General features: G+C 42.4%; 1 protein-coding gene across 9 annotated transcripts in view; it reads left to right on the top strand.

Moving 5' to 3' along the window:
* Window positions 1-2,732: 2,732 nt before the first annotated feature.
* Sytl2 (synaptotagmin like 2) overlaps window positions 2,733-26,266 on the top strand; it is a 108,501-nt gene continuing 84,967 nt past the window's right edge. For 3 of the 9 annotated variants that reach the window (XM_021216244.1, XM_021216267.1, XM_021216255.1), the window contains exon 1: window positions 2,733-3,119. The gene's annotated coding sequence lies outside the window, so the exon portion shown is untranslated. Of the gene's footprint in view, window positions 3,120-3,151; window positions 3,230-26,266 lie in introns of those variants that run through there. The other 6 variants (XM_021216236.2, XM_029537071.1, XM_029537078.1 and 3 more) reach the window with 6 other exon arrangements.

A 26,266-nucleotide genomic window follows, 5' to 3' on the forward strand; every position in this document is an offset into this window, starting at 1 on the left:
TTTAGGTGTGGCGGTACTTTTGCATACACAATCACTTATCCAAAGTTGCAATTATTTCTAAAGTAGCCTCTTTAAAAGCAAAGTGAGTAGTTTAGTCAGCTCTCTTTTGGAACCTAAATGTTCTCTCACAGGACCCATGAAACTCTTCTAACTTGGGAAAAAAAAAGTCAGAATATGCTCTTTAAACACCTATAGTTCAAGGGCTCTCAGGTCTGTTTGTAGCCCACAATGGAACTGAGGCATGATAGAAATACAGGGAAAATCATGGAACATGGAAGCCTAGGTGCTGGTTGAAATTTCTTTCCAGCTGAGAGTCAAGCACCATTTCAGGCCATTCTCCCCTCCCAACTGTGAGCCTGAAGTTTTCTGGGCCTCTTTCCAGAAACCCCTTGCAAAACCCTAGTGGCTCCTGGCTTTACCAGATTGCAAGCACATCCATGGCACTTCCAGAGTCACACCTGATCTGACGTATAGAAGGAGAATAAGGACGGAGCAGGGGAAGGTCCCTTGGAAACCTGTCAGTGAAATTTCAAAAGCTCCTGCCATCCTATCGACTCATTAAGACTTAACCCAGACTTTTTTGAGAAGCCCACAGGTCAGGTGTGCTTTACTCTCTGCTTGTGCACGTCTCTACATTTAATAAACTCCCACTCTGCTTTGTCCTGAAATTCCTTCCTGCCCCTAAGCCAAGGATCCAGTTTTACCTGAGTGCAGGTCTCCAAGAGGTTAAGGGAAATCCACGCACAGACTGTGCGGAGCTGTGACTTGCTGGCAGAATGAGGCTGTTGCCTACCAACATCTCCATTAGTCTGGGAGAAGAATCATTGAAGAACTAAAGGCAGACCCAATCCAGCCGCAGTGGGACGGTCAACACTAATCCTGGGCGTGAAGAGGGGAGAGAAGGCCTTAAAGTCCAGAAGTTTGCTTGGGCTAGCTCTATTTTCTGACACTTAAAAATGGGACACGACATACCTTTGCCTTTAAAGGTGTACCTGCCGTGGCCAGAGCTTTGAGACCCGTCCTTTTTTCACTCTGGTGGCCCAGGATCTATACATTGCATTCACTGTTTACCCAGGTAAGACTCTATTATACATACATACATACATACATACATACATACATACATACGTACGAGAGAGAGAGAGAGAGAGAGAGAGAGAGAGAGAGAGAGAGAGAGAGAGAGAGAGAGAGAGAATCGATTTTTCTCCTTCCATGGTGGGCGGAATCTCAGATTTTCCTGATAGTGCTAAAAGTGTTTTACCACCGAGGCTTCTCATTGGCCCTGTATTAGTAGATACTGTTAATATGCTTCTTTCCTTCTTTCTCTTTCTCTGTCTGTCTCTCTCCTTTCTTTGTATTGCGTCTCATTCTCTAGTAGAGGCTAGTTTCAAACTCAAGGTAATCCTTCTGCCCCCTCCCCCTGCCCCTCTCTCCCACTGCTACTTTTAAAGAATCACATTATTTAATCCTAGTTATCTGTATACAGAAACTGATGCAAATTGTGTCTTGGGTATTCTGAGCTTCTGGGCTAATATCCACTTATCAGTGAGAGCATATCGTGTGAGTTCTTTTGTGATTGGGTTACCTCACTTAGGATGATATCCTCCAGATACATCCATTTGTCTAATGAATTTATGAAAATAAATTCACTGTTTTTAATAGCTGCATAGTACTCCACTGTGTAAATGTACCACATTTTCTGTATCCGTTCCTCTGTTGAGGGACATCTGGGTTCTTTCCAGCTTCTGGCTATTATAAATAAGGCTGCTATGAACATAGTGGAGCATGTGTCCTTATTACAAGTTGGAGCATCTTCTGGGTATATGCCCAGGAGAGGTATTGCTGGATCTTCCGGTATTACTATGTCCAGCTTTCTGAGGAACCGCCAAACTGATTTCCAGAGTAGTTGTACCAGCTTGAAATCCCACCAGCAATGGAGGAGTGTTCCTCTTTCTCCACATCTTCCCCAGAATACGCTGTCACCTGAGTTTTTGATCTTAGCCATTCTGACTGGTGTGAGGTGTCCTGTGAAGGTTCTATGCCCCAGTATAGGGGAATGCCAGGGCCAGGAAGCAGGAGTGGGTGGATTGGGGAGCAAGGGGAGGGTGGGGAAGGGGATAGGGGATTTTCGGAGGGGAAACTAGGAAAGGGGATAACATTTGAAATGTAAATAAAGAAAATATCTAATAAAAAAGAAAAAAGATATGATAAAAAACGAAAGATATTGCAGGCTTTGAAGGGTGGGTCTCTGGGAGGAGTTGGGTACAAAAGGGAAAGAAGAATATGATGTAAGTCTATTTACTCAAAATATGTTTTTAAATGCTAGCAAAGTCAGATAAATTGAAATTATATATCCTTTCTCATCATAATGCCATAAAACTTAAATAAAAAAGAAAGAAAGAAAGAAAGAAAGAAAGAAAGAAAGAAAGAAAGAAAGAAAGAAAGAAAAGAAACTGATTGCCTGGGGTTAGAACATTTTGCATCTCTTCTCCCCGCATGGTGGTGACCGACCCTAAGTTTCAGATGGAAGGTATCCGCGCCCCTCTTGCATGGGGACTTTTTTTAAAAGTGCCTTTTCCGTTCTTTTGGATTAAAAACTCCATTGCTTCACTGACCAGTAGAGAAGGAGGCCTGGAAGGGAGCGAGAGCGAAGCGCAGGGACCAGAGCACAGGAGGCGGCCCCGCAGGCGAGGGCGGGCGGGGCGAGCCCTGTGCTCCCGGGAAGGTCCCGCGCTGCCCTCCCCTCCGCCCGCCCCGAACAGCGGCGACACCTGGGTGGCGCAGCCAGCTGCCAGCGCTGGGCTGCAGAGAGAAGCTGGCAGCGCCGAGAAGGTAGAGCGGGCAGCCGGAGCTGCGGCGGAGACGCGGTACGCGCTCTGGGGTGTGACTTTTCTGTCCACTGGCGGTGTCACCCGGACTGCTTTCTGGTCCTGTTCTGGGTCTTGGTGTAGCTGGAGGAGTTGGTGTAGAGAGAGACTTTTTGTTTTCCTTGCTATCCTGATTGATACAACGTGAACCACCGGGGTCGGCAACCAACAAGCTTCATCCCTCAGTTTCTCTTTTAGTTAAGAGTTCTTTTTGCTGCCCTCGCCGTGTGTCCGCGGAGCTAGAGACACCAGGTAGGCAGTAGCGACGGGATTGGGGGTGGTACTTTGAAGAGTTGACTCCAGACCTGGGGCTGGAGGCTGGCGGGACCTGGCTGCGGAGCAATCACCTGCAGGGCGTTCAGGTGAGGAACGGCAGAGGAGTAGACCTTTCCCCAGGTGCAGCGAAGGAAGCCAGCTAAGGCCCCGCGAACTCTAGTTTGAAAATTAACAGACTTGTTTTGGGACAGTTTCCTCTACACCCAACCAGACTTCTTTTCCTAGCGAGCTAAGTCACATGGGTGGGATTTGCCAGCTTCAAACTGCAAAATCGCGTGTAAGACCCATCCAGCAACCGTAGGAAGTGCGGTAGGAAGTGGTGTAGGAAGTGGGTCTCTGCGCTCACAGTGCCTCCTCCCTTTTCCTTTTCCCCTTTCCTTCCCTTTATAAGTCGTCTTTGGCTATGAGGGGCTCCATTTCCTGCATCGTTGAAAAGTTCTCATTTTTCACCAAGGGCTGGTATGTGACCAGCAGCTTCCAAGACGTGGGCTCCGGGCTCCGGGTTGAGAGGGAGCCTAGACACACGCTTTGAATCACAGCTTTCTGACCCTACAGCCTAATAGCAGTGTGCAGAGGAAGCCTGTGGGGACTCAGATACACAACTGGAGGGTCGGCTGGGTCCAAATTGCTGTCCAGCTTTCTCTCTTCCTGACAGCCCTTCCTGGCTAGATTGCTGGTCCCACTGTCTGCAGGATGGAGAAGCCTGGACAAAGCAAGCAAGCTGAAAGTGGCTCACTTCTTGAGTCAGTTTCTGGAGCTTTCAACAACGGGCCCTCAAACAACTTCTTTCATCTCTGCCCTTCATCATTCTTGGAGTGGCATACATTTGAAATCAGATTCTTGGACCCACTAAAAGTGTCCAGGAAGGAGAAGAGAGGTTCAGTGAGGGAGGAGGGTGATGCTGATTTCTCCCCCTTACATACGTTTATTATGGACCAGACAGTGTTCTCTATATGATGTGTTCCTAAATTCTCACAAAGCCTCACAAGGTTGGCACACTATACTTCTTTTTATAGTTGAGATGCTGAGGCTCAGAAAGATTGGTTCTCCTATTCTAACACACCTAGTTTTTAATTCTAAAACCTTTCTATTTTGTGCTCTTTGGTAAAGACAAGCCAGGGCAGGTAAAAAAGCAAGCAAGCAAGCAAGCAAGCAAGCAAGCAAGCATTATTGAACTCTCACTAAATGCCAGGCACTGTTAAAGCATCTTAGAGGTCCTATTGACATGTATGGTCAGGAATGTCCATCATTCTGGGGAAACTGTCTGACATTGCCTCTCTCTCAGCAGCTCTGCTCCAGAAAGCCTGCCTGATCCACTCAGCTGTTACTGCTTGGGTGGGGCAGGAGTTCTGTTTGCTTTATGCTAGAAATGGTTTGGGGTCTAATGAAAGATTGATTGTCTGAATCTGATCCATTAGACCTGACCGTTGGCTTGTGAATGATCGCTCTGTCCCTTAAGAGGCTCGTTCCAGGCTTTACTCAATAAACATTTGTGGAATGAATGAATGAATTAGCACCTTGTGCACAGTGATCTGCTGCCTGAAGGACAGTGAAGCAGTGGGGGTGGGGGGATAGCCTGGGCCCCTAAACTCCATGCCAGCAGTAGCTTCCCTGAGCCAGTTTCCTTCCCCATCTGTAAATTGGAGATGATGACTTCCTTATGATAGTCAGATCTTTGTCACTCTGACAAAGCACATAGTGAAGAGGGTTTGTTTGGCTTGTGGTTTCTCCCATGTTCAGTGCCCTCTGTTGCTTCTAGGCCTGTGGCAAGGCAGCTCACGATAGTGGAGTGGAGTAGGCTTTGAGACCTCAAGTTTCTTCTGCCTGGGAATGCCTTCAAGGTATTAAGTTCCAACTACTATAGTCTATTTCCTTTTTAAAATAAAGGTTAAAAGAAGATTTCTTACTTTATTTTTTTAAAGATTCATTTATTTAATATTTATTTAACTTATTTAATGAGTACACTGTAGCTGTCTTCAGACACACCAGAAGAGGGCGTCGGATCCCGTTACAGACCATGTGGTTGCTGGGAATTGCACTCAGGACCTGTGGAAGAGCAGTCAGTTATTTACTTTTGAGTTATTTTCTGGGTGGGCACTTTGCTAAAATGTCTATCTGTACACTGCATGTGTGAAGTGGTCATAGGAGCCAGGAGAGGGGTCAGACCGTCAAGAACTGGAATTACAGAATGTTGAGAGCCACCATGTGGGTGCTGGGAGACAAACCAGAGTCTGCTGGAAGAGGCCCGCTCTTACTGCTCCCTCTGCCCCCTCTCTCCCTCCTCTTGTAACTAATTTGATGTATGTGAGTGTTTTGCATGTACCACATGGGTACCCGGTGCCCTTGGAATTCATACCCCCCCGGAATTGGAGTTGCAGATGGTTGTGTACTGTCGTATGGGTTCTGGGTCCTATGGAAGAGCAGTCAGTGCCTCTAAGCTCCTCTGACCACTCCTATCGACAGAGCTGTATTTATAGTCCCTTTATCCTTCTTCCTAAAAGTTCCAATATATCCCGGTGGTATCACCAAGCACTTGGTACCTTCAGGGGAGACTTCGACTGCATTACTGCTTCCCTTGTCAGTCACGCATGAGAACCGAGTGTTGCATGTTAGTTATTATTTACTTGCGTTGTATACAAATGTGCATGGTATTGACATATTTAAATATAGAAAGTTCAAAAGCTTTGCCAAACTTAAAGACATGGTGGGACCCAACTTTTGACTCAATAGGACTTAGTTATAATATAAATGTTTTATGCAAGTTGAGCCCAAATTCTCTTCTCTTCTCTTCTCTTCTCTTCTCTTCTCTTCTCTTCTCTTCTCTTCTCTTCTCTTCTCTTCTCTTCTCTTCTCTTCTCTTCTTCCTGAGACAGAGTCTCCCTACATAGCCTTGCCTATTCAGAAATTCATTATGTATAACAGGCTGTTTTCATAGCAATCTGTCTGCCTCTACCTCCAGAGTGCTGGGATTGAAGGCATGTGCCACCATGTCTTGTTTCAGCAATTCCATTTTGTCTTTATATGCCACACCTCCTCCAGTAGGATCCGTGTGACAAGTTCCACAGACGGAGGTGATTGACCCTCAAAAGGGGGAGGCCCCCTGGAACCGGTTGTGGAACTCTTTGCTGGAGAAAAAAATATTGAACTGTAGTTCTTATGGCAATCTATCTGTTTTGTTTTCTCTTATTCCTTTTCTTATTTACATGTTCCTGGTAGCCTAGTCCAAGATGTTAAGGGATAATAATGGGTAAGAGACCCATCCCTAGAGATGGGGTCACTAGCATGACCTTATCCCCAGGGAAACCAACACTTTACTTTCTAAATCATTTACAAAACTATTATGATAAAAACTTTCCTAACAATAAAATTTCATATGGCTACATGTGTGTCATTGGAGGTGGATTTTGGTATATGGTAAAGAAAGCCTTAATTAGAAAGAATTAAAATAGTTTAAATTTATACATTGAAGATTATAAAAAAAAAAATCAGGCTCTAGATGTTAAATAATAATTGACCATGGGGCTGGAAAGTTAGTTCAGTGGTTAAGAGTACTGACCCTTACCCTGATATAGTGGCCTCTTGTGAGGCTATGCCAGTGCCTGGCAAATAGAGAAGTGGATGCTCACAGTCAGCTATTGGATGGAACACAGGGCCCCCAATGGAGGAGCTAGAGAAAGTACCCAAGGAGCTGAAGGGGNTTCCCTTCCCTTCCCTTCCCTTCCCTTCCCTTCCCTTCCCTTCCCCTTCCTCCCTCCCTCCTCCTCCTTCCTTCCTTCCTCTCTTCCTTCCTTCCTCTCTTTGTATTTCCTTCTTGTTTTAAATTAAGGATCCAGGACTGTTTGGTGGCTAATAGTTCTTAATCTTAAAGTCCTGATCAGAAGTGAGTAGTCCCTCTGTTTTACAGTGTGAAGGCAAATGGAGCTATGTATTTATACAGGAAATTCTGAGAGCTGTCTAAGCCAGGCAGAGGTATGCTAGGCAGAAAAAGTCAGAGCAGTCTGAAGGGCAGGGGCACATTGCTGAAGAGCAATGACCCATGACCTCAAGGGGCTTTCTTGGGCATCCATTGTGTTCTTTGGCAGACTGGGGAGACAGACAAGTGGGACTTGCTGTGGGAAGCTGGTGGCTTGGCTATTACCTCTGTACTCACAAAAGACAAATTGTTCAAACTGGGCTTTTGCCTTTCTGAAGCTGGGCTTCTTTACTTAAACAGTTGGGGAATTGGATTGGATGAGATTTCTTGCAATCTTAAAGATCTGAGTCTGGGTTATTTCTGCCCATGTCCCAAATGACTGGTAGTGGGAAAATGGTCCTATTCTCTGTTGCTTTGAGCTTTTGGTAACACCTTTGTGGCAGTCCTCACTTGGTTGTCCTTCACACGTTGTTTAGAGGGCAGTTGTTTTTAGTCATTTAATTGTTAGCTATTAGTCTAGAACCACCTAGAATGTCGGGAGGAGAGACTCATTTGGGGGATAAATTTTGGAATGGTAGGTATATAGAAATATAATAAACACAGGGTCTTTTAAAAATCACAATAAAGTCATGTGGCTCATTAAGTATTTGCTGCTAAGTTACTAAGTATGGTGGTTTCTGCAGTGCCCCCTGGGCACTTGGCCTTGTGGTAGGACTCTTGCAGAATGTGGAGAGGCACATGACCATACTTGACTAGCACAGCTCTGGATGGAGTGAAAAGGAGTTACAGAAGACAAGAGAGAGAACACAGCTGTGTTCAGCACAGGGATGCAAAGAAAAGATCAATGTAGGACAGTCTGAGGCCCTGGGGGCTCAGGCTGTGCTCCTCAATGCTGTACCTGGAGACTGGCACTCCATAGAAGCTTAGTGAAGAATTTTTAATGAAACTGTTAAGTGAACAATTGAAACAATGAATGAATCACTCTGCTGAAACGTGGTGCTGTGCATGTTACAATGACTCTGACAGTTACAATGACTTCTTTTTGAGTGTAAACTTCTCCAAACACATTCATAGGTGTTGTCTCCCATCAATGATTGAGAGGGAACATGGCTAAAATGAAAGCATTTCCTACTGCACAATGTCACATGTATGTGAATGTGCATGCATATGGAGGCCCGACACTCATGTCAGGAAACATGCTCAATCAATCTTTCACTGTATTGAATGATGCATGTTCTCTAAATCAAATCCAGTGCTTGCAGACATGACTAAACTCCCTAGCCAACTTGTTAACTAGATTCCCCTTTCTCTTGCTTCTGAGGCTGGTGCCCACCCAGCACTTATGTGGGTTCTGAGCATCCGAACTCTGGTCCTCATGCTTGCAAGACAAACATGTAACCTCTGAGCATCTCCCTAGCCCCTTACAGCACACTTTATCCATTCTTGGTAGCTGCCGATAGACATTAGCTTTGGCTTCATATTCCTGAGTCTTCTTTCTATAAGTTCACCAAGAATGGGGATGAATCTCAGAGGTAACATACTTGCTTAGCATGCACAAGGGCCTGAAGTAGATCTCCGGCATGTATAGAGAAGCACAAGAGAATGGGCCCCCATGAACACACAGAAAGACCTTGTAAGCAACTCTACACACGGCTGAGCTAGAGGAGGAAGAAAGGCATCACTCGGCTCCCGGGTGAACAGGCGCTTCTTTCTATCCTCATAGGAGCATTGTTTCATCACCACTGTTGGTTTTAAACTAGTCATTTGAATTTTGGAAGTACAGTTTGATGCTTTCCAAATGTATGCTAAGGTTGGTTCAGTTTTGTCATTGTGGGTATGATTAGGGAACTCATCTCGCTGTCCCCAAATCCTAACTTGTTACAATATCCTATAATCTTCATATGTTGTTAAAATGGCTATGGTCCTATCTGCCTCTGGTTGCAGAGAGACTTGGATAAGTTTGTATATTTAATAAGAATCAGCCAAAAACAGATGCTGTTGCTTAGTGACTGGCCAAGAATCATCATTTAAAGACTTGCTGCTTCATAACTATCTGGGGCCATTTCTGATTTAACTGGTTTCTGTCTGATGCATTCACAGCGACTCATGAGCTGTTAAAGTCATAGACACTCATCAGCGAATGCTGTAAGTCTGTCCATCTATGTTTTCAAGGCATCATCACCGGTTATATAGGATTCATCCTCAGTTACTCTAAATGTATTTCCCCTGAGCTGGGCTGTGTTTGGTTGCTAATAACACATAATATGTTATCTCTGATGGCTTCAGAATGCTTTCTTCAACCCCACTATGAAACAGGATGATGATAATTGTATCTAAATTTTATTTAGCACTTATTTTGCATCAGATAGTATTCCAAACACAGACCTACATACATTTGTTAACTATTAAAACAGTTTGTTACTGATAGTATTTTTTTGTTTCACTCACTGGAAATGGAGGCACAGATAAGTTTTCCAAGTTCACATAGCTAACAAGAGAAGGAATAGAGATTTGACCTCATGCATCTGGCCTCAGAGGCTATGGTTTGGATCATGAGAAGATAACTCAAAGTACATGGTACCTACCTGTGTCTGAACGGCATCCTGTCTTCTTGCTCGTGAAGGCAAGAGGTTACAAACTGAGTTCTAGATGTAGATCTCATAGGATGCATAGCTTGTACAGTGTTGAGACTACACAAAAGAATATTTGAAAATGGGTGTGTTGCAAACACTTGGGAGATTTTTCTATAGAGAGATAATAATAATGGGGATCAAGTAGTTCGGGGAGTATCTAGGGGACAATAAACTACAAAGCAATGAGGCAGCAGCTCCTGCTTAAGGATCAATACTGGGCCTAGAGAGATGGCTTAGCATAGGGGAAAAACTGATCTTGATAGTTGTCCTATGATGGCATGCACCCCATCTCAAATTAAACAGATTCATTTTAAAAGGGTCAATTCTGCTCTAGAAAAAGATGATTAATGTGCAATGCTTAGAGTATTAAGAACTAGTACTGTTTACATTAAGTAAATTGTATCATCTATGGTCTTTAGAAGAAAAAACATTGTTTCTTTCTCCCCCATTCATTTTGGTGCTGCTATGAATAATAACCAGAACAGGGTGATAAGCAGGATATCCATTTACGATTTACTTTTTGTTATCTATGGGTATGAATGTCTTGTCTGCACGTATGCAGGTACCTGTGTGTCTGGTACCTGTGGGGGTCAGAAGATATTCTCAGATCCTCTGGAACTGAAGTGACAAATGGTTGTAAGCCGCCAAGTGGGTGCTTGGAGTAAAACCTGGGTCCTCTGCAAGAGCACAAGAACTCTTAACTGCTTAGTCATAGTCTAGTCCCCAGAATAGGTATTATTTATTGAGTACAAACCCACCCACTCCCACTTCTTGGCCCTGGCGTTCCCCTGTACTGGGGCATATAAAGTTTGCAAGACCAAGGAGCCAATATTTTAACATAAGTATTATTTTACTGTCATCACCTCCAACAGCCAAAAGACACCAAGAGAAAGGGAAGAAGACCGGACAGGCGGTCAGTCTCTTATTTATCTAGTTGGAAGATGAGATCTCATAAGAAATCTCACATCATCTTCATAATCATTGTGGTCTTGCTAGAATCCTGGGACACTTTGCCAACTAATGGTTTAAAAACAGACATTTTTTTAGGTGTACACAGATAGTAAGAAGTTGGAATTCTGATGTGGGATACATAGCAATATGGTAGGAGAAGGGTTATAGTAAAGAAAGTATTTCTAGTTAGTGTTCATGGTCAAATGTGAATCTAGAAGCCCCTGTTTACCACAAAGCCTATTGGCAGAAGAATAAAACTCAGGTTTGGACTCAGATAACCTTTTAGATCCATTCTAGATACTCAATTGAGCTGTAACTTAGTCTCTTCAAGTCTGTTTCCTTTCCTGAAAAAATGTTTCATAATCTCTCAGTGTAAGATAAAATATACTAATGTAATATTTGTTTTTAATTTTTTATTAGATCCTTTCTTCATTTACATTTCAAATGCTATTCCAAAGGTCCCCTCACCCTGCTCCCCTACCCACCCACTCCCACTTCTTGGCCCTGGCGTTCCCCTGTACTGGGGCATATAAAGTTTGCAAGACCAAGGAGCCAATATTTTAACATAAGTATTATTTTACTGTCATCACCTCCAACAGCCAAAAGACACCAAGAGAAAGGGAAGAAGATAGGACAGAGAAGAGAAAAGAAAGGATCAGAAGATGGGTAGGGAGGTACCAAGATTAGCCAAGTGTCAGTTCCCTTCTGTTTTTTTTTATATGTGTGAATGTTCATGGGTATATGTGCGTGCACATGGATGCACATACAGATGTGAAGTCTAAGGCCAACATCAGGTGTCTATCATTTTCTGCTGACCCTGTAGCTCATGGATTGATGGAACTGGCCAGCCAGCAAGCAACTGGATTCTCCTGTTTCCACAGTTCTGGGATTATGGTTGTGTTGTTATACCAACTTTTTAATGTTGGTGCCTGGAATCTGAACTCAGGTCTCCATGTTTAGGCTGCACTTTAATGATTGCTATTTCCATCCCCTTCCTTTCCTTTCCTCTCTGTTCTCTTCCTTCATTTCTCTTGACTTCTTCTTTTGGTTCATTTAGTTGGCACCAGTAAAGCAATAATCATGGTACAGGATGTTAAATGTTTTAGTAAAAATAAATGCAGCTTATTGTGAGATTACAGAGAAAGGAAACTACCTGTAAAATTTGGAATGTGATAGATGAACTAAATCTGGCTGAGTGGCATTTTGCTAGGTTGGGGAGGGGACAAAGTGGAGCAGACAGATACAAGACATACAACCTTTAAAGGCACACAGACAGGGGTGACCTGAGAAGGGAACATGGAGAGACTGAGTTGACACTTAAGGCAGTTAGGTTATAGTGGAGGTGCTACTAATGTGGTGAAATGACAGCCAAAATAAAACCAGGCTTAAAAACCCTTAATCCTCAAGGCCACAAAGCATTAACAGAAGTGTCTCAGTATTGTAAATGAAATGACTAAGTCTCTTTAGGAGAGTTCACACCCCAAAGGACAGAGAAGGCATTTGAGGTTGACCAGCATGCTTGTTTGGACTTGAAGGTATAGATGAGACACCATGTTTTTTTTTAAAAATTTTTTTTTGGTTACTACTAGGTGTAGATAGGAGACACTGCTATTTAATTCAAGATTGCTCCCAGAGGGTACATGACTCTCTCAGTTAGTTTTACTGCTGTGAACAGACACCACGACCAAGGCAAGTCTTTAATTGGGGCTGGCTTACAGGTTCAGAGGTTCAGTCCATTATCATCAATGCAGGAGCATGGCAGCGTGCAGGCAGGCATGGCGCAGCAGGAGGAGCTGAGAGTTCTACATCTTCATCTGAAGGCTGATAACAGAATACTGACTTCCAGACAGCTAGGATGAGGGTCTTAAGCCCACATCCACAGTGGTTCACCTATTTCAACAAGGCCACACCTTCTTATGGTGCCACTCCCTGGGCCAAGCATGTACAAACCATCACAATGGCATATTGAAAACTGATAATCCCTTTGTTTTAATTTATATGACCCACATTGAAACCATTTTACTTTTTAAAAAAAGTTAAATATATGCTAAGCTTATTTTCTATTATATTTATTTATTCACCAACTGATTATGTGTATGGCGTATGTGCATGTGTGTAAAAATTATTTATTTAATTGGAATGGACATTGAACGTGGGGGTGCTCACATGCTATATGAGCACTATATCATTGAGCTGAATCTCTAGCCCTCATTTGCTATTTCAAATACAGAGCATAGGTCTTTTTTTGACATAATGATTGAGGCTTAAACCCAGAAAGACTATCTAAGGACCCTTTTCATATCTTTAGAACTGAGTTTAAGATTCTGGGATTAGACACCCATTGTGTGCTGAATTTGGTTAATACACTATATGGTTTTTTTGTGCTTAATAGGTGCTACTGTAGCTAGCAGCAAGAGGCCAGGGAGACTCAGTTGGTCAAACCCTCACTAACAGGAAGCTGCAAGAACCTGTGTGGTTCTTTTCCACAAGCAGTTAGAAAAAGACCCAAGTAATTCAAGTGTGTGTTTGTGTGTTTCTAGGACTGTGTTTATGTTTTCCAGAGTGTTGTCTGCTTTCTTCAGACCACAGGGAAAACCTGACCTATACCTGGAATTCCTTAGGGAAAGCCACTGGGGAGTTAGCCTTGGTTACTTGAGCCCAGTGTAAAGATCACTTGCCTCCCTACAGGAACCAAAGAGTGGCCAGGAGCCAAGGGTGTGGAGGAAATGTAACCCCACCTGCCAGATCCTGCCAGGGACAGATGTCGTGCCATGGAACTGAGCACAGCTGTTTGCTTGGGGTGCGAGGGAGTAAAGAGTGGGTGGATCAGTTTGTTTTGATCTTTCTCCTTCAGACTTTCCCCAGGATCACTCTGAGCAGCCAGAAACTAAAAGCAAGCTTCGGGCTGATATCTGGTGCATAGGGTACAAGGCATGCATGTGAAACTTCTAGAGGCACTATTGGAACACTAGACCTTTGGATCTGACCTCGTTCTTGGGCCACAGTCCATGTCATAATGGTTTTAATAAAGTATGGGCTTGGTTGTATGATAGGTTCTGTATAGGTCTCTTCTCTTTGAGACCAAGGCATTATGATTGATGGAATATGAGGGGGAATTGTTCATGTTCTTGAGAGTGTTCTACAGTCATGCTTACGATACTAGTTTAACATGCAAATGCAGTATGACTGGTTGATCTTCATTGAAAATAAAGTGGCAGTTCATTGAAACTTCTATTAAACTCTGAATATTTGTGATAAAAGGGACGACAGCCCCTAGTGAGATAAATATCAGATTAAAGGATGTATTAACTCATTCAATAAATACTCTTTGCTACATACCAGAAATTGTTTGAGGCTCAGAGTCTAGTAGGGAAGACAGATGTCTATCATTATTGTGCAGTGTGATGTTGACAGAAGTAAGCAGAGGTCAGGCAGCCAGGTTTTTCTGAAAGAACCAGTGGTATGGTAGGGAGAGCCTTGGCTGAACAGCACTTGGAGAGTTCAGATTAGCAGAGAAATATTATGGTGGCCAATTCGAGAGTAGTCAAAGCAAGGCTGGCAGCAGCCGAAGCCAGAGAAGTTGGAGTGGACTGACTGACCATGGAGAACTTTACACGGTTGAGACTGGATATTCATTTCTGTGGTGTTTTTCTCCTCTTGTCAAGCTCTTATTGGCCTCAGGGACCTGAATATTTCTCCAGTTCCCAGTACCGAAAAACCATGGAAAGTAAGCAGAAAAAGGTATTTTGAAGCACTAAGTTATGCTTCTTAGGAGAATTTAGAGATTAATCTTTTAAGAATGTTCGTTTTTCATTATGTGTGCATATGAGGGACATTGTGCCTACAGAGGGTAGAGATGTCAGATCCCCCGAAGCTGAAGTTACAGGTGGTTTTGAGCCACCTGATCTGGATACTGGGACTAGAACTTGGGTAAGAACTCTTAACTGATAAGCCACCTCACCAACCCATGAACAAACAATTCTTAACTACAAATTTGAGTTTTTGCTGCCATGGAAGATGAAAAATATTAATTCAGCAGGCTTGCAATGGCTTACCTGTGTAGAGACCTACTTGCAATGTTGGCCCTGGGCTAACATCTGGGTGTCAGGAGGGTTCCCACTACTCTAAAAGTAGTATGTGGACCAGTGGTTCTCACCCCAACAGGGGTCAAGTGTCAGATACCCTACATGTCAGATATTTACATTACAATTCATAACAGTTGCAAAATCACAGCTAAAGTGCAATGAAATAACTTTCTGGTGGTGGTGGTAGGGGTCACCACAACATGAGAAACTGTATTAAAGGGTCACAGCATTAGGAAGGTTGGGAACCACTGATCTAGACTGTATAGATAGCTTACGCCAGGTACCTGCTTTCCTCTTAGAAATTCTGAAAGTAGATACCTGCCTATGTGACATCTCCCCAAATATTTCTCAACCAAGTCTCTGAGGCACTCTTAATTGGCAACATTTCATGTATGCTTTGAGTCCTATGTGACCTCTGGCGAGGATCTTGGAAGCTCAGACCCATTTTCCTCCTGACTTTAATGAATGTGCTTTGTCTTTGCTGACTCGGCTTTGTATATGTTCTTTGTGAAAAACGTATAGTCTTGAGCATGACTTGATGTTGAAATCTGAGACGGCACTTGGCCATTGCTTCAAGATAACATGAACTGCCACAAAATGCAGAACAAGAACTTGTTGCTGTTGTTGTTGTTGTTGTTGTTGTTGTTGTTGTTGTTAGTGGTGGTGCTGGTGATAGTGGTGGTGATAGTGGTGGTAATTTTCCATCTAGGGCTTTGTGGATACAGACACTCAGAGAATTACTAGTCCTTCTGTAAAGATGAGGCCTTTTCTTAACCTGTGTGTATATGGGCGTGATAAGAAGTACTTTTTTTTTTTTTTTTTTTTTTTTGAGACAGGGTTTCTCTGTATAGCCCCGGCTGTCCTAAAGCTTTCATGGGTTTTGTCATTTCATAAGCTAAATCCAATTTTATCCTTTGAAAACAAACGTTAGGCTTTAAAATCCTAAACTTTGAGAAGGTTAGGACCTCTGATAATTTATTCGTTTGGAAGCAAAGTAAAAATGGGAGGGTTCACAAACAGGACACCCACCTCCAAACTGAACTGGAACCAGTGCAGATAGATTATGGTGCGGCCTGAGCAAGAAGGATGCAACCATCTGGGAAGAGCTATGGGTCAGCACAAGGACATTCATTTTTTTATTGGGCTGTGTGGACTATACCCAACAGAGCAAGAAACAATGAAAAGACTAAAATCCTCTAATATAATATCTGTGTGGAGGTATGCAACATTCAAAATGCTTTCACAGATCTACCATTTGATAACAATGTATCCTCACTGGGTAGGTGGCATTATCAGTTCAAAGATGAGAAAACTATTCAGAAAGAAAAATGAGTGTCTTGTCTAGACAGACTTGGTTAGTGCACCTAGACCCACCCAGCTTTTCTCATTCTAAATTTAGATCCAGAGAAGCTCAAGCTCTATCAAGTCTAGTAGAATCCTGATGGGTTCTTGCTTTAAACTGTGTACCAGTCAAGCTTCAGAGATGAAGGGTGTCACTGGATAAGGCTTCTTCCGGTGGTGGGTGCCATCTTGGATACAGTTCACTTATAGGGAGAGAATGCAGGTGACCATTCTGTTTTAGTACCTGGGTTGGGACTTGAACAGAGAGAGGGACAGAGAACCTAGGAGGATGTGAGCTACAGGCCTATGTTCTTGATGTTCTTGATAAGTTGTTGGACAAGGTGGAAGCCTTACCCCGTCCCTCTACAGGATCCAATGGGGACCGGGTTTGGTTGTCCACTTCAGAGCACCTCAGATACTATCAGAGTTTTAAAAGGAACAGAATTAAGTTATTAAACAAACTAAAGTCAGTAATTGTTTTCAATTCCTTCTGATTGTTTCTATATATCCACAGTGAACCTTTTGGGGACAGGAATAAATTACATTGAGTTTTATATGTGTCAGATGTCTAACATAAAACATTTCATTATTTTTCACAAAGATCTCTTTCTCCCTCCCTCCCTCTTTCCCTCCTCCTCTCTCTCCCTCCCTCCTTCCCTCTCTCCCTCCCTCTCTCCTTCCCTCCCTCTCTCCCTCCCTTCCCCCCACTATGCACACTCAGGTGCACTTATCCATGTGTGAAAAGCCAGAGGTCAATGTGGGGTGCCTCTATTATTCCCCATCATATTTTTTGAAACGGGGTCTCTGAATCAGGCCTCACTGTTTTAGCTAGATGGGCTGGCCAGTGAGCTCTGGGGAATCCTTCTGCCTTTGCCCCAACCCTAAGTTGTGGTTACACATGGGTGCCACTATGTTTGGCTTGGGTCCCTATGCTTCTGCAATATACACTTTATCCACTGAGCCATTTTCCCAGCTCCTTAAGTACTAGAATTTCAGGCAAGAGCCACCACGCTTAGCTCTACATGTGGTTGATTCTTACCAAGGCATCAATAAGGAGTAAAGTCCCGGTGAGCATGTTAAGCATAGGTTGCAAATCGTAGAGATCTTCTTAATGAAGACAGTACGCGCTCTGCGTTTAAGTGTGTTTCTATTCCGGGGTCCCACAGGACTCAAGAATAGCAAACTTTCTTACTCTTCTTGGGTAAAAGGGTCAGCAGTGATCTCTTCTGTCTGTTAGCTGCAGAGCCAGCTAATCTAAAGTCATCCCTTCTTGGCAAAAGTTCATCACCTGGGGAAAAAAATCTGTCTTGTTAGATGAAGATTTTTATATTACTGTCGTATAAGAAAGAAGAAAGCAGATGATTCAAGTACTTGTTGCTATCATTAGCATCATTCCTTGTAAAGAATCATCACATTGCACTTAAAAGACATTGCATCTTAGGGTACAATGGAACAGTTGACCATAGCCGTATAAATTCCAGGCTGATATATTGGTGAGCACAGACTATTAACAATATTAAGTGCCTGAAATCAAGACTCTGGAGCATAGGCCTCTGTTCCAAGAGCAGGGAAGCTCACTCTGCTAGTGTGCTCTGGCTGCAGGTAGTAAGGTTCAGCTTTTCTAGATTAGATAGTGAAGCAGGGACCAGGGCTCCATCACTTCAGGGAATGGAAATGCAAACATTCTTTTGGAGGGTGGAGCTTTATTTTATTTGGGATACTGAGAACGTAGCAGTGTGGGTAGTCACATCAGCTAATAATTACATAGTGAACCTGTGTTTGACTACGTTCCTTAAATATATAAGTTCATCTGATTTTACCAATGAAGATGCTGTCTTAGAGTTTCTGCCGAGGTTATAGAACACCATGACCAAAATCAGCTTGGAGAGGAAAGGGGTTCTTTTATTTCAGCTTACAGTTCCACACCACGATCTATCACCAACAGAAGTAAGGTCAAGACCTCAAAGAGAGCAGGAAAGTGGAGGCAGGGGTAAGGCTTCTACCTCTTCAGAGACCACAGAGGCGTGTGACTTATTGGCTTGTTCATCAAGGCCAACTCAACCTGTTTTCTCATAGAACCCAGGACCACCAGCCCAGGGCTGCCTCTCTCACAAATGCAATGGCCTACTTTCTCCCACATCAATTAAGAAAATGTACCACAGGCTTGCCCACAGGCCAAGCCAAAGGGCATTTCTTCAAGAGATGTTCCCTTTCCCAAAATGACTCTAGCTGGTGTCACATTGAAATAAAACTAGAAATAAACTTGTCCTTATTTTATTTTTAGTGACCTGCTAAGAATTAGGACTTAGATATTTAAAAGGCACAGTGATTTCTTGTGTTGTTGTTATTAGAAGAAGCAGTGTGAAATGCCTTCACTTTTCACAAATTCATGGAGTAATTCCTGGAAAGCCCGCTTCTTTTCATCCCCATGCAAACAAATGAGAACCAATGTTTAAGTTAATTAACTAAAGATAGATTTTTTTTTATATGTCAACCTCAGTCTATGAACATATTTCTAACTCTTTGCCAAGAAAATAGCAGAAGTTAGTGTGAATAACTAGAAAGACTTTGCAAACTGTAAGTTCCCTCAGTTGAGGGCTAGTTCATAGAAAGACAAGATACTTATCTGGAAATTTGTATACTTCTCAGTTTTGTGTTACAGAGGTATACCCTATTTTTGTTGTTGTTGTTTTGAGTTTTTTGGTTTTTCGAGACAGGGTTTCTCTGCATAGCCCTGGCTGTCCTGGAACTCACTCTGTAGACCAGGCTGACCTTGAACTCAGAAATCTGCCTGCCTCTGCCTCCCAAGTGCTGGGATTAAAGGCATGTGCCACCACTGCCCAGCAAGGTAAACTCTATGACCCTAAAAAAATATACTTGTTACTTCCTTTGTCCTTTATCTTATTTTATATATATATATATATATATATATATATATATATATATGGTGTGTATGTGTGTGTGTATGTGTGTGTGTGTGTGTGTCTGTGTGTTTGTCTGTGTGAGTGCATGTGTATATGTGTGTGCATACATTCAGATGTGGTAAATACAAGGCATGCTTGTGGAGGCCAACCGACAGCCCAAGTTTTGGTCCGTGCCTTCTACTTTGTTTGAAACAGGGTCCTTTAGTTGTTTAATGACCCATGACCTTCTGGGAATTATCTTGGCTCTACCTCCTGTCTCCCCCTTGAAGCACTGAAATTACAGATGCTTGTACTGTGTTTGGCCTTTATCTGAGGTCTGGGGATACAAACCTCGGTCCTCTTGCCTTCACAGCAAGCACTTATGCCTTCTTAGCCATCTTCATAGTCCTCTTTGGTCCTTGAGAATTTACATTTGCTCTTTTGGGAGACGGCAATGGAAGGACTGAGTTTTTTTCCCCTGTCTAATGAATTGCAAAATGAATTAATGATAGAAAATACTAGTTTCTCATTTTGATGTATTTGCAATTTCATTGGACTTCTTTTTCATTCTACTTAGTTATTTCTACTGAAATGGTTTCCAGGGTTCGTATTTGCCTGAAAGAGGATACTGAGTCTGACAGCGAGCACACATGTGCTTGCCGGATTCTGGTCACAGATCTTCTAACCTTCCATTTGGTAACAGGGGTTGTCACTTGTGCAGAACTGAGCCGTGTGACAGCTGGGATACTTTTGTCATGGAAATCCTGATTTCTTTGCCTGTTGAAGCAATTTCCATGACAGGAAGTTTTGGGGCTATGGCCTTGATTTCTAATGACATATGTATAAAAAATTGCGATGAGATATAGCAGCTTAGATTTCATGGATGTGGTGAAAGTTTGAGATGGCTGAAATTTTTCTCTATGTGTCTCTGAGAACTTTTGTAATTCAAAGTCCCCAAGGAAGAAAAAGGAAACTACTTGACTTTATAACACAAAAATTGGCACTAAGAGTGCTCAGTTCTTTTTCTTGTGGGTGTTTGTGTTTTGTAATGAAGGAAACATAATAAAATACAAAACTAGGATTCTTGGGCAAGGAAATCATTAGCAAATAATTTGCTTCTGTGATTTGTCTTATGAAATTATTTTTAGCTTTTGGTTTATTGTTTCTAGAACATTGCTTGTTTGAAGACAAAAAAATCTTTCAGGAGAATGGAAGGTCCTTAATGTTACATACAGGAGCCTCATTCAGAGATATTTTGCATTAAACAGGCTCAAAAGTTTAAACGTAGGTTGAGAGACCAATGAGGGCTGTTCTGAACTGCTCCTGGCAGATAGATTTGAGGAAACCATACTGTTTGAGCCCAGGCTTACCTCTAACTTGAAGATTGATCGCTTTCTACTAGAGGCTACAATGATGTCATAGCATCTCTGGTGCATTGCATTATGTTGAATAATTTCGAGTCTAACCTTCTAGAGAGCAGCAGGCATTCCCTGGATCAGACTGTATTCCTCAGCTAACCTTTCTATCTGATTTCCTGTGACTCATGCTGAGCACACACCATACATTTAACACACAGCAACAATCTGTCCTATAAAATTCACCAACTATATACTGTGTTTTGGTTGAATTTTTCACTATTTTCAATGTATCAAGATTGTTAATTCTCCTCTCTTGCAGTTTTTGAATCCTCAGAGCAGCTGGCAGAGGATCCAGAGAGTGGGGCTGAGAACCATGGGTATTTTTCAGTTACTAGAAGTTGAGAGGCTAGAGGATGGCTTAATGCAAAGCACTTTCCTCATTTGTGGCCCTAGGTTGACTTTCAAGTCTTTCCCCCTCTCAAAGAGAAGCAACCGAGAAAGTTCTTCAGTGCATGCATGTATTCCCTTACTCACCAGCTCAAAGTTTAGACAGGAGTCCAGATGAATTTGTTTTAACCTCTCTCCAAACACACGACTCCATTCAAGACACCATTCAAGATTTAGGCTAGAGCAGAGACTGTGGTGGGCACGTGAAAGGACCTCCCAGGATGCATCTGAAGAGCTCTCCCAGGATGCATCTGAAGAGCTCTTGTTGGTATGCTAGAAAGCAGCTATGAGCTGCGTCCACAGTGGATGGTGCCGCAGGGAACCACAGATGGCAGATTAAACAGTGGAGACATCAGAGGACTGGTTTCCACTTTGATCAGGAAAGGTACTGAGATACCACCCTTCCCAGCAGGGTAAGTCCAGGCTCAGAAAGCCAGCATTAGCATGTGTGTCTGCATGTTGACCTCGTGTCTTGGGTCTTGCACTTTAGTGTTTTCCAGTAAGGCATTGGCCCCAATGCCTTAGAAATCATCAGCCCCTCCTCACCTCTCCCCCTCCCCCCAGTAAATGGGGAATTGCTCTACCAAAAAAATGTTTGAGGGCTCTTCCTTTTTGAAATTAGAGTTTTCAAGTCTAGATGGTTTTCCTACTGGAAAAGTATAAGTAAAAAAGATTATGCTGGAACTCATCCCAAGAATACTATTCACAGAGACTTTTTTCTTTTGTTCCCTTGAGCATTTTCTCTGCTGAATGTTATCTTTTCATACTGAAGTAATTTTCTTGGTCCTTTTCAGCTGTAGGATTGTGATGTGGTAGGAACCACCAGCACTCCAGGGTGCATTTCCAATTTCCTAACCTGGGCAGGAGGACCTTTAAAACTTGCTCTTTATCTTAGCACAGGAGAGTGCAGAGATCACAGGCCATTCTAGGGAGTAGATGGAAACCAATGCAGGTGAGTTTAGCACGGCAGAGATGGACGGTTCAGGTTTGGGCAGGACATACTTACAAAGGGTGGAAGGAACAACTTCTGTGCTGTTATAGAACTGGAAGAGAGCATAAAGCAAAATTCCATTCAGTGTTTTCTCTCCCTCCAAACCCCCACCGGAGCTGAGGACCGAACCCAGGGCCTTGCACTTGCTAGGCAAGTGCTCTACCACTGAGCTAAATCCCCAACACCTCTACTCTGTTTTCATTAGATACAGTGAAGGAACCAAGATGGAAATGCTAAATGACCCACTGTCTTAGTCAGGGTTTCTATTCCTGGATAAACATCATGACCAAGAAGCAAGTTGGGGAGGAAAGGGTTTATTCAGCTTACACTTTTCACATTGTTGTTCATCACGAAAGGAAGTCAGGACTGGAACTCAAGCAGTAAGCAGGAGGTGATGCAGAGGCCATAGAGGGATGTTACTTACTGGCTTGCTTCCCCTGGCTTGCTCAGCTTGCTCTCTTATAGAACTCAAGTCTACCAGCCCAGGGATGGCACCACCCACAATGTGTCCTCCCACCCTTGATCACTAACCGAGAAAGTGCTTTATAGCTGGATCTCATGGAGGCATTTACTCAGGGGAGGCTCCTTTCTCTGTGATAACTTCAGCTTATGTCAAGTTGACACACAAAACCAGCCAGTATACCCACAGAAATGATAAGTTGTTCAGAAGTAGTGCCAGGACTAGGGTTGTGCTAGTTTGTCCTGTGACATATAAGATTGAACTAAGGAAAGTGGCTAATTTAATGAATCAAAACCATTTACATGAACAAGTTCTGTAATGGTACAGCCTAATTTAACATAGACTATCTTAAAGATTTGAACTATTTATATTTTCATTCTAGGAATGGCAATAACAACATTGTCTTTCTTCCATAACCAAAGAAGTTGATAGCAATGTTGGGTTGATTTTGGAACTCTAATTCTGAATCAGTAGCTCCTAGGTTTAGATCCTTGGATTTTCTATGTGGCCCTTGTATTGAGTATACAATGGAACCAATAATATGCATCACTTTACTCTTTCAGTTTTTATGGCTGTGTCTATATAGATGTATGTATGACATGCGGGCACATGCATATTCAGTATGCAAATGCCATGGTGCTCATGAGAATCTCAGAAGACAACCTTGTGGACTCAGTTCTCTCCCTCCACCTTCCTGTGGATTTCTGGTATTGATCTTAGGTTGTCAGGCCTGCAGAGCAGGTGCCTTTTCCTGCTAAGACAGCTTGCTGGCCCTAAAAACCACTTTAAGAAGGTTTCCAACTTTTGTAATTAAGTGATATGATTCTTTGAAGAACTTAGAATGTGTATGTATGTGTATGTATATGTGCATATATATTATATATATTATATATATATATATAATATATATGTATGATGTATGTGTGTGTGTGTGTGTAGTGCCTGGCACATAGTAAGTGTTAAGTAGATCATTCAGTCCCTAATTGTACTAACGAGGAAGAGAACAAACTCATGGGCCACTCCAAACTTATGATTCATTCTGAGAAGCATGTCATCTTTCCTGATATATGCATATACCACACCTACATGGATGGCATGGACATATCCTTATGTTCTATTTCCTATGCTAATCCTACATGTAGGTGATATACTTGGAATGATATTCTGTTTCGTGCCTGTTGCTTTTATGCACACCTACAAGCCATGCAAGACCATGCAGAAGCAGAGCAAGCACATGTGGATGTGCAGATAAATCCATCAGCTCCTCAAGGTGGGTGGGAGCCTGTGTGTGTCGCCACCATGGATGTTTCCTTTTCCATCCTGAGCATTGGCCAGGTGTATAAATTGAAGCCCAAATGTCACTGCTTGACCACATGACTTAATATACTCCTTAAAAAAAACTGGACACTGGACCTTGTCCCATGTTCGTCTATTCCTGCCTAGTGGATTAGCTAATATCTCCACTGCTTGGGCGCAGAGATAGCCATGTATAAAGTGTTTGTCGGAGAATTCCTCATGATCCATGACACATCAAAAGCAAACATATTGTCAGACAGCTGTACACTTTGAGGAAGAGTTACCACCCTGGGGTAAGAATAGTTTAAGACACTCCCAGTCCTGAGAACAAACAACTTCCTTGTCAGGGAACATAAAAAGGTTCCCTTTCCTCCCGTTCAGTACCCCCAGTCCACCATATTTTTATTTTTATTTTTATTTTTAGCTTGATAGGTGTTTTTAATGTTGTCATTCTTTGCTGCTGATGGCCGCTGCATGACTCCATGGAGGAGATGAGCAAGCCCCAAACAAGGCCTCTTGTGACATGGCTTGGGGGAGAAGGATTTTTCACAGCATCATCCTAAATGCCCTTATTATCTTTGTGTTGAGCCAGCCCCTCCCACCTATTTCATCATCTTTCTTGACATTTAGGTTGTGAGCCTAGACGTTAATGGCTGAGCCACCTCTCAGCCCTTCATTGTCTTTATACCTTTAATTTATCCATGTGACTTTTGCTGTTCTGGATGGAAGCAAATTTCAGTCATTAGAGGAGGGCACTAGCCTCCAGTTATAACTATGATGTAGGCGTTAGTACCTACATCATCAATCATCGACACATTATTACAATATCTATGGAAGGGTAAAAATATTTAATGAGTATTAGATAAGGTTAGCACCAGTCATAGCATTTTATGAACATCACACAGCAATCTTCATGTAGCAAAACTATTATCCTCCATTTAAATGGAAACTCAGAGATTTGGAGATATTAATCAGTACAAGATCTCACAACAAATAATTAATGTGGCTCTCTGATTAAGACAGTGGTTCCCATCCTTCTTAATGCTATGACCCTTTAATATAGTTCCTCATGTTGTGGTGACCTCCACATATAAAATTATTTTGTTGCTACTTTGTAACTGCGATTTTGCTACTATTGGGAGTCACCATGTAATTAGCTGATAAGCAGGATATGTGGCATGTGACCCCTAAAGGGGTCATGACTCATAGGCTGAGAACATTGAAATAAAGTGATATATACACACTCTTGTTACTGTACAGGCTCAGCTGAGATGCCGTGTAACTCTACAGAGTCCTGTGAGAAAGATGGGCATAGCTATGGCTGGTCTTCTGAAGTATAGGAAAATAGCACAGAGCATTGTTTACCAAGCTTGTGACTGGAGAGTACATTCTATCCATCCATTCCAAGCAGTTTCTCCAAGTTTCTGCTCAAAGCTCAGCTGTAGTAACCCTGAGAAAAAATATGAGGGAGATTTGCCCCAGATTGGGGCTTTCGTTATCCTATATTTTTTTTCTATCCACCAATTATTTTCACCAGCAAAATTTTTTGAAACTCTGACTATACAGGTTACATCAAGTAGCTATGTCATTACACACTTACTTAGAATAAACTATAAGGAATTTATTTAAGAGGCAACCCTTTGGTATACATACAATCCTACCATTTATTAAAGATGAAAGCAAACTCACTTATAAATGAGCTTCACATGCTTTTTTTTTTAAATAAAGGATTAAATCTTGACTGAATATTTGATACTGAAAGATATATAGCGTCTTCAACACCATTCAGGATTGACTGACATTTTAATTTTGTAAGAATTGTTGCCAACAATGCCTCTTTCCCTGACACATACATGGCACGACTGACAGAAGTCTGTCCAGAACCATCTCAGAAACAGCTGGAGATTTTGTTGTAACCCCACACCAAAATTCACTGAATGATTTTTTAAAATGAAACTCAAGTCAGGAACTGAAATATCAAATATGCTAACACAGTGCAACCCTTAGACATACTAATACACACTTCCATGTGGAGAAATGACGGTATGAAAAGGCCGGACGTCTTGGTGCTCTGTGTCTTATGACATGAGCTTCAGTGACTGGGAGTAAATCAGTATGCGTCCATAAGAGTGGGAAACCACACTATAGTAAAGACACTGTGGTCAGTAACCTAGAGTTTTTGGTATGAGTGGAAGCGTTTAAGGATATGATTGTTGGCCTTTGGTAGCAAGCCAGAATGAGCAATGCAAAGTGTGCATATTATATATCCAGCTGCAGTGACATCACTTGGTGTTATGTAGGCGGACATACATGGATTCACTTGTTTTGAATTGTTGGTGGTTGTCTATTTAAAAATCTTTACTACTGCCACACTTTCCACAACCCCAACATCTATCTAGTTACGTCAGTCTATATAGGTCACAACCCACAGTTTAAGAAGCTATGCTATGCTGAGGACAATGCCAACACAATTCATTGAACGTGGAGAAATCAACCTGGTGCCTAAATGGAGCCTTCCCCACTATGTTGTTTTCTCTTGGGTGCAAGAAAGGTACTCTGCAAGTTACTAAAAGAGAAATGTGGACACCAACCTAGCCATAAAACCTTTCGTCTATAATCTGTCAACCCTACCAAAATTAGGGTAAATGGATACAGAACTTGTGGGAGTAACCAAACAATGTCTGATTTGGCTTAAGGCTCACTGCACAAGTAGGAATGCATGCCCTACACTTTCTGGGTAACCAA

The sequence above is a fragment of the Mus pahari genome, chromosome 1, assembly GCF_900095145.1.
Source record: "Mus pahari chromosome 1, PAHARI_EIJ_v1.1, whole genome shotgun sequence".
Taxonomy (NCBI): Eukaryota; Metazoa; Chordata; class Mammalia; order Rodentia; family Muridae; genus Mus; species Mus pahari.